This window comes from Papio anubis, chromosome 11 (genome assembly GCF_008728515.1).
Source record: "Papio anubis isolate 15944 chromosome 11, Panubis1.0, whole genome shotgun sequence".
Taxonomy (NCBI): domain Eukaryota; kingdom Metazoa; phylum Chordata; class Mammalia; order Primates; family Cercopithecidae; genus Papio; species Papio anubis.
Window position 1 is genome coordinate 96464251 of NC_044986.1, and position 13209 is coordinate 96477459.

The window sequence follows — 13209 nt, forward strand, 5'->3', positions numbered from 1 at the left end:
AAATTTAATCTCTTTATAACCGAGGAAGATGGGGATTTCACTGAGCTCTAAGGTGGCTTAGAGTGGAGGCTGAGTGAATCTTGAAATTGGTGCAAGCCACATAAACTCAAGTATTCTCTGTCTGGGTGGGGAAAGGAAATCTACAACCTCCCCTGATCGTGGAAGAGGCAAGGCTGTCCAAATTGTCAAAATGATGTGGGAGGAAGATGATCTCTGGACTTGAAATAAGAGACAGAGAAAAAAATTTTCACAATATCACAGTAAACGGCCAGGTGTGGTAGCTCACACCTGTAATCCCAGCACTTTGGGAGGCTGAGGCAGAAGGATTGCTTGACCCCAGGACTTTGAGATCAGCCTAAGGAACATAGCAAGACCCCATATCTACCAAAAGATTTTATAAATTAGCCAGGTGTGGTGGCATGCACCTGTAGTCTCAGCTACTCGGGAGGCTGAGATAGGAGGATCGCTTGAGTCCCGGGGTTGAAGTTGCAGTGAACTGTGATAGCACCACTGCACTCCAGGCTGGGCAACAGAGCAAGGCCCTGTCTCAAGAAAAAAATAAATTTACAATAAACATATGTCAACGCTTTGCTTAACTCATTAATGAGGGAACCAATAAGAAAGTAAAAGCTAGTTCAAATAATATTTAAGGAACTGAGTATAGAACTGAAGGAAGAAGTTTGGAATCAGATTACTTAGATTAAATTCAAAAGTGGTTTTTCCTGTAAAGCAATCAAATTATGACATTTAGACTTATTTTTCCTATTGTATAAAAATTATTTACATCTTTATCAAGCAAAAATCTACAAGTTAACACTTCAGAATTTAGGCCTAAATCAATAATAAATAGTGAACCAAATACAGGGAAACCCCACAGGAAATTAATCTTTGAGTGATGTCTTAGTCCATCTGGGCTGTTGTAACAGAATGCCATAGACTAGACGGCTTTGAGATATCATAGATCTCAAAGTTCAGGAGGCTGGAAAGTCCAAAATCATGGTGCTGACAGATTCAGTGTCTGGTGAGGACCCACTTTCTGGTTTCATAGAAAGCCATCTTCCTCACATGGTGGAATAGGAAGCAGAGGTTCCCAGGGCTTATGAGCACTCATCCCATCCATGAGGGCTTTGCCCTCATGACCTAATCATCTCCCAATGGCCCTACCTCCAAATACCATCATACGGGGGATCAGGATTTCGACATACGCATCTTGGAGGGACACAACGGAAGCACATGTGGCCTTTCTTTGCTCATTCCCAGGTTTTGGCTAGAGTTGGTAATCACAAATAATCTATAAGGATGATTTTTGATCACCCTTACCAAAAAAACCCAAAACCTTCTGTCCTTATATTTTTGGTTTGATTAATTGACATAAGTGCCATAAGAGATGTCAATTAAATTTATTGAGTATGGTCAGCAAATATAGTTATAGAGTATTGAGCAACTACTACAGACAAAATTAGCATATGTCTAGCAATGGCATACAGAAGCTGGAATTGCATTGTGAATAGCCTCTAGTATTCCAGTAATTTTCTTTTGTTCTTTTTCATCTTATGGGTTATTCTATTACAAGCTAGGAAATCAAACCTAAGAAATTGATCTCTGCCAGTTTCACATGCAGTGGCTCCACATTTGGGTGAATTCCTCTCTCTAGATCCGTCAAATCTGTTAATGTTTCTGGCTACCATGCAGTGACTTTCTTTACAGGTGATGAGCTTGTAGGCTGTAGTACAGGTACCAGCCGAGTGTCCTAGAAAGGTATTGTGTGGGATCTCCTGTCTGGAGGCTGGCTGGCTACAGCGTCAGGAAGAGCCTAAAGATTAGATCATAAGAAAAGAAAATAGAGGCCAGGCGTGGTGGCTCATTCCTATAATCCTAGCACTTTGGGAGACTGAGGTGGGTGGATCACTTGAGGTCAGGAATTTGAGACCAGCCTGCCAACATGGTGAAACCCCATCTCTACTAAAAATACAAAAATTAGCCAGACATGGTGGTGCACACCTGTAGTCCCAGCTACTGTACTCGGGAGGCTGAGGCAGGAGAATTGCTTGAACCAGGAGGCCGAGGTTGCAGTGAGCTGAGATTGTGCCACTGCACTCCAGCCTGGGTGACAGAACAACACTCTGTCTCCAAAAAAAAAGAAAAAGAAAAAGAAAAGAAAACAGAAGCCATTTTCAAAGACCTACAGGTTTGGAAGACATGGGTCTGAAACAGCTAGCAATTTGGTTCTTGAAAGATCCCTGAATTGTGTGCAGTTACTTGCGCGAGTAGGTGAAAACCATGTCATGAGGCAGGTGACAGGAAAAAATCCATTCACAATATTTTCTCTAGCTACAAACCAGATATGGTGATCAGGGGACTGTGAAGTTTACCAAATGGGTGATGTCAATCAAAAGACAACATGGCATAGAATATCAGTATTCCGGCCAGGCCTCAGAGATGTGGCATAGCAGTATGTGAAAAAGGGGTCTCGAGTTTACGTGGAAAGGCAAGTAGACTATGGTGAGTACGTGGATAAAAATAATGTGAGGCAGCAAACAACGACTATCATAGCTGATAATATTATACTTCTAAGAGACCGGGCAAAAGAGAAGGCGTGGAATGGATGATTTTTCTTTGGCCATCGTTTGGTACACCTCATTTCCAAGTCATGTATAGTCTTTATAGTTCCCAAGGACTGGAATTAAAATACTCTTATACATTAAAAAAAAAAAAGATTTGTGTGCATTAGTCCCCACATGGGAAGCACAATCCTTATTCCTTAATGGTGAATTTGGCATACTTGATTAAATGACATTTATTTTTAAAGATGATATTCCAGGTATGACTTTAGTTGTATAATTATTTTGCCTGATTATATTCTGGTTAAAAAAGAAAGAGGTCAGATTCTTATCGAACCTATGTAAACCAAACAAGCTCAATAAACTTAGAGGTAACTAATTGAAACTGTCATATCCAGATATTTTAGCAGGTCAGCAAACCTTGTAAGCACAAACAATAGAATCCCCTACAGCCATATACATCTCTCTCACACTCTTATAAACAAAAGAAAGTGAACATGTTTGATAACAAAACCCAAAGGAATAGCGTCTCTATAATGTATACTAATAAGCAAAGATGTCTACACATATACGTACGTGTGTATGTGTGGATATGCATACATATAGAACTGGCTACATAGTTTGCAGGACTCAGTGCCAAATAAAAATGCTAGCCCCTTGCTTAAAAGTTACATATATATGATTAAATAAAATGTATTTTTAAAAATGACATTCCATGTATAACCTTGGCTAAATAATTATTTTGTCTCATATCTAGTAAAAAAGAAGTCATTTGAAAATATAGTTGGCTGAATATTTTAGCAGTCTACTTTTGCAGTCTACTAAAATTTGTTGAAGTATCTGAAAATTGTCCATTAATTACTTTGATTTAATATTAATTTTAAGTGAACTGTGGTTTGGGGAAATTATATTTAAGCTGATATGCTACAAATAATTACTATTGTTGATATAAAAATTATCAGAACTAATCCCAGCACTTTGGGAGGCCGAGACGGGCGGATCACAAGGTCAGGAGATCGAGACCATCCTGGCTAACCCGGTGAAACCCCGTCTCTACTAAAAAATACAAAAAACTAGCCGGGCGAGGTGGCGGGCGCCTGTAGTCCCAGCTACTCGGGAGGCTGAGGCAGGAGAATGGCGTGAACCCGGGAGGCGGAGCTTGCAGTGAGCTGAGATCCGGCCACTGCACTCCAGCCTGGGCGACAGAGCAAGACTCCGTCTCAAAAAAAAAAAAAAAAAAAAAAAAATTATCAGAACTATATAGAGTACAAAATAGTTGAAGACATAATTTTACATTTTCTTAATTTTAAACATTACATAGGAGTAATGTTATTTTGTCTGATTAGTAAATGAGTAAGAATACATATAGCTTGGAAAGTTTAGACTATAATTAGTCTCTTTATGAGAAAACAAATTCTAGTCTTCAATTAAGGTAAAATGTATGTTTGCATTATAATGTATTCCACTCTTATAAAATCTGGGAAAAGACATGTAACTGTTTTTTTTAGACCAGTTTGATTTGTTAAACAAATCTCCTTGCTTATATGAACTTGAATTCTTGTTTGTTTGTTTGTTTGTTTGTTGAAACAGGGTCTTGCTCTGTTGCCCAGGCTGGAATGCAGTGATGTAATCATGGCTCGCTTCAATCTCTGCCTCTCGGGCTCAAGCAATCCTCCCACCTCAGCCTCCTGAGTAGCTGGAGTTATAGGCCTGCACCACCACACCTGGCTAATTTTCGTATTTTTAGTAGAGACAGGGTTTTGCCATGTTGGCCAAGCTGGTCTCAAACTTGAGGCCTTAAGCCATTTGCCCAGTGTGGCCTCCCAACACGCTGGGATTACAGGTGTGAGCCACTGCCCGGCCTGAAATTGGAATCTTAATTAAAGACTTCTGAACTTGCAGTTTCTGTAAGATGGCCTTTTCATTTCTTTTTCATGCTTTGATTTAACTTTTCTTTTTTTATGTATATAAATTTATGGAGTGCAAGTGCAATTTTGTTACATGTGCAGTGGTCAATTCAGGGCTTTTCCGATGTCGATCACCTGAATAATGTACATTGTAGCCATTAAGTAATTTTTCGTCATCCTTCCCCCTGCCCGACCCCTTTACCCTTCCCAATTTCCATTGTTCTTTTCCTTAGAAGACAAGCAAAGTATTAAAAGTTCCGTTTATTTATTTTCTAGAATTTCAGGGAATGTTAGGTATAGCTAAGCACTTAAAATTCTCTATAAACCCAGTGGAATAAATTCTGTAAGAGAATTTATCATCTAAATTACTCATATCTTCCAGAATACATTTCACATGGACACAGTGAAAGAGGTTGGTCTCATTTCCAGACTCACAGACCCACTGAGAGCTTTTCATTGCTGTTCTGCAGTCTGAGCTGAAGGTCCTAAGTAAGCACAGAAATAATAAAACTCAGCCTTCCAGATTTCAAAGAGCTGTTCTCCTCTCCAGCAGGCATGAAATGCTTTCTTAATCTATGTGACTCCAAATAAACAAACAACAAAAAAGACTAACCATCAGATTGTCAGCTCCTCCACCTAACCCAACAGACATCACCAAGTAGTTAAGCCATAAAGCCGGACTCCCGGTCCCTGCTCTCAGTGAGGCGGATTCACTCAGCAAGCTGTGCACAAACTAGATTCACATCTAGTTTACACAGGGGGCTCCCTCAACTGTGCAATGGAGACCAGACCAGTGGCCAGATACCTATTCTTCCTGGATACAGCATGGCCCACACCACGAATTTCTGATACACAGCAGGAATCTCAACTCTCAGTCAAGGCGGCTTTCCATCCAAGATGAGAAACAGACCCTTCGATCCCTGGAACCAGCTGCAGAAAGAGACTGCAAGTTATATGGACTGATGGACTTGGCCAAGGACCAGAAACAAGAGCAAAAACACAGCCTCAGAGTTTGAAACAGACCAACCAACAAAAAACCCAGAGAAACCAAGAGACAGCAAAGGTAGTGTTCTGTTAGTGCTTGGGACTCATTTTGGAACCAGGAAAGGTTGTACCTGGATATCTGTAGCACGTGGGGCTGTTCTTGGGCAACACAATTTATTCAGCTCCGACAGGGGAGCCTGTTTGGATCTTTCTGTGAGACAACAAGTTTCCGAAGTGTTAAAAACATGAATGCAGATAAACAGAGAATAAACATCTGCCAAAGGTTTATTTAACCAATTAGTGAGGGAACAGCAGATGGAAAAGCTCAATCAGGAGCACTGAAAGTGCAAGCATTTGCAGTCATTGAGGAAAGAATATAGAATGAGACAGCTACCAGGTTACATGTGAAAAGTTGGCTTATGTCCTGCCATAGTCATACCTTTTGAAGTTGTCTTTTTCTCCTAAACAGGAGTAATGTGCATCCTCTCTCCAGCACAAATCTCCAAGTAACTTCTGACTCTAGGTCCTTTTTTTTGTTATTTTCATTATTTCTTTTTTAATTGACACATAATGATTGTACATATTTACAGGGCACAATGTGATATTTTGATATGTATTGTCTTAGTCTGTTTTGCATTGCTATAACGGACTACCTGAGGCTGGGCAATTTGTAAAGAAAAGAGGTTTATTTGGCTCATGCTTCTTCAGGCTGTACAAGAACCATGGGATCAGCATCTGCTTCTGGGGAGGCCTCAGGCAGCTTCCACTCACGGTGGCAGGTGAAGGGGCGCAGGCATCACACAGCAACCCAGGAAGGAAGCAAGAGCGAGAAGGAGGTGCAAGGCTCTTCGCAACAACCGGTTCTTGTGGGACTGTGTGAGAACTCGCTCACTCCCATGAGAATGGCCCCGAACCATTCATAAGGGATCTGCCCCCATGACCCAAACACCTCTACCAGGCTCCACCTCCAACACTGGGATCAGATTTCGCCATAATATTTGGAGGAAACAGACATACAAACCGCATCACATGTATACAACGTGGAATGATCAGATCAGGATCCTTAGCACATCCAGAACCTCAAAACATGTATCACATTTTTGTGCTGGGAACATTCAGATTGGCTCTTCTAGCTATTTGAAAACATACAATACGTTGTTAACCCCACTATGTAGTGCTGTAGAACACCAGAACTTATTACTCCAGGCCCTGATCAGTAGTAAATGGTGAGTCAAGCAAAGGCACAGGTAATGGAAGAATCCTTGGATGAGCGTTATAGATCAAACTCCAGCATGACATTGAAGGGACATACATTTCTCCTTTTGCCTTGTTTTTGCATTTTGGGATAGTTACTCTTAGCAGCATAGGCAAATGGTACAATTGAGAAAACGGGGGATTTGAGCAGGTGAATGTCTTATGGGAAGCAAGATGGCCGAGAAGGTACAGAAAGAATATTGGCGTCCTCATGCAAGTTCACACGGAAAAGGGGATCTGCACGGCCCAGAGCAGTGCGGATTCCTTGAAGAGGAGTTGGGCTGTTGGGACTGGTGGAAAAGGTTGTAGCTGATTCGCACAGGGTTCCTCAGTCAGGTCATCCTGAACTGCCTGTGGAGTTTTCCTACCCCCATGTCCTTCCTTTCTGGTCTGAGCCATTGCTGCAGCTCCCTACTCTTGGTGGAGACCCTGTGAGCCTTCCCACCTGTGAGGAGTGCTGTCCCCAGGTTCTTGCCTTTGCATCGCCACTTCCTGATTCTGTCCGCACCTCTAGCCTCACCACAGTACCCAGCCCCACCAACACAAGGTGATCATTCTGCAGTTCAAATACACCAGCTGTGCAATGGAGAGGCGACTCTCTCTCCTCCCTGACCCCATCCCAGCTCACCCCCGGCCCCTGCTATGCTATCTGCCTTCCTGTCTAACACTTTCTGTCTCAACTCAGGCCACAGCTCCCCATAAGGGTCTCCTTCTAACAATACAAGGTCTGTTTCTTCCTCTTCCAAGCAAGGCCAGCTGCATTCCTTCACCAGCTGAGGCCTCCGGGCTGTGGGTACCTCCCCTCTCAATAACTCCCCACATGGTGTAACCTTGTCCCATCTCTTCTTAGCTGCATCCCTCTGCCCTGAAGTACTTTGCTTCCAGCTTCCTTGGGTTCTAAATCTTCCTTGGCTTTAAGCCTTGAGGCTGCCCCACCACTCCGCTTTAAGACCACATCCCATTTTCTCAAAGCATTCAGACACATCCCAGGTGGCCTGTGGATTAGACCCCTTGTTCCCTGGGGTTATCTAGGACTTGGGACCACAGTGAGACTATCTTTGCAGCTGTAGCCTCCCCAGGTTTACTTCGAGGTGCCCCATGGCCCAAGGCCGAGGTGAGATTAAGTGTAGAACACCCCCCTCCTTGGGCCGCACACCCACCTGCCTCTCAGGGCCCTCAGACTTGATCCCCGGAATTAGCTCCTCCTTGGAGGTTCTCAGAATCTCAGAACAGCCCCGCGTGAGACTCAAAACAGCTTTAAAATAAATCCAGGGTTTTTTTCAATGTGCCTTTCCGATTTTTGGAATAGCCTGAGATATAATTAGTGGAGGTATTTGTGCTTATCCTTCAAAGCCTTTAGAAGAACCTATGCGAGCCAGAGCTCTGTTACCTGCTTTAACTCGCTTAGCAGGAACCAAAGAGACAAATGTGAGAAGAAGGAGATGCCATCTGGTTCCCTCCTGCCCTCCCAGTCATCCTCAGCTCTGTGGGCTCCTAGGGGCACTCTCAAGGACTGAGCTCTCACCGGCCCCATTAGCTCTAGCTCTGGGCAATATAAAAACCCCAAGCACCTAGTCAAGGGCCTGTAAGTCTTTCCTCTGACCTTTCCCTAAGGAATCCAGAGGCCCTGACCCTCTTCTTCCAGACATAGAGCTATGGAGCTGCTGCCTCCTCCTCAAGATAGAGCCAAAGACAGAGAGCCAGCTACCCAGGGTTTGAGTCCAGGGCCCATTATCTACTGGTTGTAGGAATTTGAGCAAGTCACTCTCTTAGCTTGTTATCTCATGTACAGTGTTAATACTACTATTCACTAGCAAAGACATAGAATCAACCTGAATGCCCATCAGTGACAGACTGGATAAAGAAAATGTAGAACATATACATCATGGAATACTATGCACCTATAAAAAAGAATGAGATCATGTCTTTTGCAGGACATGAATGGACTGGAGGCCATTATCCTCAGCAAACTAATAGAGGAACAGAAAACCAAATACCACATGTTCTCACTTCTAAGTGGGAGCTGAACAATGAGAACACATGGACACATAGAGGAGAACACATACTGGAGTTTGCTGTAGGTCGGAGGGCGGGAGGAGGGAGAGAATCAGGAAACATAACTAATGGGTACTAGACTTAATACCTGGGTGAGGAAATAATCTGTACAACAAACCCCCATGACACGAGTTTACCTATGTAACAAACCTGCACAACCATCCCTGAACTTAAAATAAAAGTCAAAAAAGACCCGTCATCTCACAGAGCTTTTCCGAGGACCAGAGGAGATCTAAATAATTTTCGCAACAATGAAACATCAAATAAATGAATAAATGTTGCTGTTACCATCTATAGTAATAATATAGCAAAAAGCAACAGTAAAATTTCAGATGCATCATTAATATACCTAACCGTAATAACACCTGTCATCATACACCTATCATAATAATAGATCTTTCTTAATGCGGTATCCCAGATCCCTACAGACTATCTTTTCTTAACCTCATAGAGTAGGACACCATTTCCTCCATTTCTCTTGCCCAGGCAACACACGCATTACTACCCAAGGATTTTTTTTTTTTTTTTTTACCCTGTCTTTTTCACCTTCATCCAAAATTTCCTCCAAAGACTCACACTTTGAATTGCAGGACAGTGCTGTGTACAACAAAGGCACACGTCACCCTCTGTCCATCCGTTCTGTCCAACAAGGGGCAGACTAGCTAATCCTGCGGCTTTGATGGCTCCTTCCTGAGCCAGCTGGGCATTAATTCAGTTCCATAAACACCAGTGGCACATCCAGGGACACAGGCATTCTATGAGCAGTGGTTTCTGTGACCTTTGCTAAGTGCTTGACAAAATTAAAATGATTTTGGTTCCCTTTTTCTCTTTTTTTTTTTGACAAGGTCTCGTTCTACCACCCAGGCTGGAGTGCAATGGTGCCATCTCGGCTCATTGCAACCTCTGCCTCCTGGGTTCAAGCAGTTTTTGTGCCTCAGCCTCCCTAATAGCTGGGATTACAGGTGCCCACCACCATGCCTGGCTCATTTTTTTTGTATTGTTAGTAGAGACAGGGTTTCACCATGTTGGCCAGGCTGGTGTCTCCAATTCCTGACCTCAAGTGATCTGCCTGCCTCTGCCTCCCAAAGTGCTGGGATTACAGGCGTGAACCACCATGCCCGGCCAGTAACCTTTTTCAAGTGTAAGACTTTTCAGACTTTATTCCTCTAACACGCATTATAAATTTCCAAGTGGAGGATGTAGCATACTGTTTCCCAAATTTAGCTGGCCATGAAACCCTTATTTCCCGCATGGCACCTCCTTGGGTTAGTGCCCTGTACAGCGCTTGTCTTCACCTAGCATGTGGAATCCGCACACAAAAACCCCTTCTCAAGGCACCCCAACCCTGGGGCAAGAGAAGAGCCCTTCCTGAAGCTTCTGTTGTGGACAGCTCCTTCACTCCCTTTTCAGCCTCCTCCACATCAATCCGAAGCAGTTTTCTGATCTTCTACTGGACAGTATTTCATCCCATAGAGGTTTCCTTCTACACGCTGACTCCCCGGAGCCACTCAATGTGGTGGTGCTGTAAGCTCATAGGACCAAGGCCTTTGTCTTTCTCCCTCTCAGCGTGGAACATACCTGGTCTACATGCAAAAATGAGGGACTCAGCATGGGAGAGACCTTCTTGGCCAATTTCAGCAAAACAGCCAGGGACGATGTGGCTAGAGCAGATGAATGGCCATGATTAAACCTAGCTGGGTGTGGTGGCTCACACCTGTCATCTCAGCATCTTGGGAGGCTGAGGCTGGAGAATTGCTTGAGGCCAGGGGTGTGAAACCATCTGGGCAATGTAGCAAGACCTCGTCTCTACTTTCAACAAAAAAGAAAAAAGATGGAATCTACAAGTCTCTTCAGTACAAACTTCTCTAAAGAGAAAGAGTCCAGGCCTCCAGGCCAGAGGCCCCCAAGTAGCCCCCGAGACCAATCTAGAGGAGCCCCTCTCTGTTGACAAACAAGGAGTGACTTATTATTCCTACCCCAGGCAAAGCAGGAATATACTCATATCCTAGGTACAGGAAGGGAATTCCCCCTTGCCTTTGAGCCCACTTTAGGAATTTCAGATTCTCTTGGGGATCTGTTGTTTGCCTTCAATTTCATTCTTCTCTTCAGCATTCATTTCAGCATGGGCTGGCTGTGGGCCAGGAGCTTCACCAGAACCTGAGGAAGGCAAGGCTGCGAGGAAAACGTCCCTGGGGGAGCATGGTCACGTGCTTAGAAGACCATGCTTGGAGGACTGTTGGAGGGCATGGGACACATGCCTTCTTTGTTTTGCTCCCTATAGCACACGTTCTAGGAGGACTGTTAGTTGTTGGGGGAACCAAAGCCCACTCAGGCGACCAAGGGCCATTGTCCCTGCCTGAAGTACGCTAGGACCCCCATGCCCAAAGGGCAAGCTTGCTGTGAACAGCCTGACTGCCCTCTGCAGATAACCAGTGGTGGGGACAGAGACAATTCACTACTGTAAAGTTAAAAGAGCTTAAGCTTCAAGGCCTCTGCCCTGCACAGCCTCCTTCCTGTGCAGGGCCCTGTCCCTGATTTCGCACTTGTAATTTAGTATTCTTTTCCGGATTCTCAAGTGGAATAAGGTTTGGCCCCAGAAATCCTGGATCCAGCCTTGGTGGATAAGAGGCACATGCCTTTCCAATGACATCACATTCCATGGAAATTTACAGGACCAGAAGCGGGTTCTGAACTCGATGGAGTGTAAGAAAAGCACCTAAGACCAGCTCTCAGGCTCGGCGCATTTGCAGAGAAAATGGCTTCCTGGGTAGATGCTGGAGTTTCTGGATCTGAATTGCTGAGATGGCCTCAGAGCAACTCCTGTAGACACCTGACAATGCCCAGAGCCCAGGGGCCTTGAACCAAGCTGGGGGATGAGCCATTCTTTTTCTACTGTAGTTCATTTTCAGGAAAACTCTCGGGAACATCACGAGGCTTCTAGCCTTCTTGGTTTGTTACTAGATTGGCTATCTCCCCACCACGCTTGATTAATTTTTGTCTTTAAATCAGAGCAACTCGTCGTGGAGCTGCTACATCAAGGCAAGTAGCAGATCGAGATGCAAGTCGTAACCAATGTTCCCAACAAACAAGGCTTCCCAGCCCAGCAGCTGCTCTGTCTCAGGGCCGACTCATGCCTTTTGCTTCCAACATTCCCATCAGTTTCAGGACCCCTTCTGTGTCCTGAAACTTCAAAGCAAAACGCTTCCTTTTCTCAGGACTGTCAGAAGTCACTGGATTCCCTTTAAAGTCCTCTAGAATCCCATTCCCCCACTTATCGCTTCTAAGACAAAACAGAATGTTCCATTCTTCTGCTGTAAAGCATGTTGGACAAGAAAATCCAACTGAAGGCTTCACGGCTATAATTTATTTGGGCTTTTTTCCTATCACCTTGATTAAAAAAAAAAAAAAAAAAAAAAGCTCAGGCATTGCCCAACAGTGGACACAGCCTCCTTGTACGAGTGCAATGTGTGTGCCGAGTAACTGTGCCCGGGAGACAGGCTGCTCAGAGATAAGCCAAGCCAACACCCCATAAAATAAGAGGGAGCTCCAATAAAAGGGCAGGCTTTGAAAAAGAAACCCTGAGGCCAAGCCCACTTGGTGGGAAACAGATGTGCCTCTGACCTAAGATGAGATTTGTGAGCCTGACTTTCTCCCCCGCAGTTGCTGGCCACATTCAAGGTAAGCCCCGTGTGGAGCCAGACAGTCGTGGGCTCCCTGCAAGGGAGGGCTGTTCAGTCCAGCTTTCAGTCATCGCTGGATTGATCAGAAATTCCGTGCACTTGTGACACTAATACGAATGTTCTTCATTAAAAAAAAAAAAAAAAATCCTCAACAGGGAACATGGAAGTGACCTCAGAGCCAGAACTCTGCGGGAAGATTAAGATAAAGTATCTTACATAAGGGTCCTCCTCTGCTTTGGAGAAAAAGGAATTGATAACATTCTCTTTACCATTTAAGTTCTCTCCTTACAGAAAAGTACAAGGTTTATTGTATGACTCCTTCCCACACCCATCTGTCTCCTGTCCACTCCTTATCTAAGCAATGGGCCACATTCATCCCTCAGCTGTTCTCAGGCCACTAAGAGACGTAGGCTTCTTACTAAGTCAGTCCTGAAGGGTCTGGACCACCCTGTACACTGGTGAACACGTGCCACTGCTGGCAGCTGTGACTGTATTTGAAAAGCTTAATTCTGGTTCATGTTCTCTTTATGACAGATTTTCTTTCCTTTTTTGTTTCTTTTTGTTTTTAGAGATGAGGTCTCACTCTGTCACCTACGCTGAAGTGCAGTGGCACAATCACAGCTCACTGCAGCCTTGAACTCCTGGGCTCCATTGATCCTCCTGCCTCAGCCTCTCAAGTAGCTGAGACTACAGGCATGAGTCACAATGCCCAGTTAATTGTTTCATTTTTTTGTAGAGATGGGGTCTCACTATATTGCCCAGGCTGGC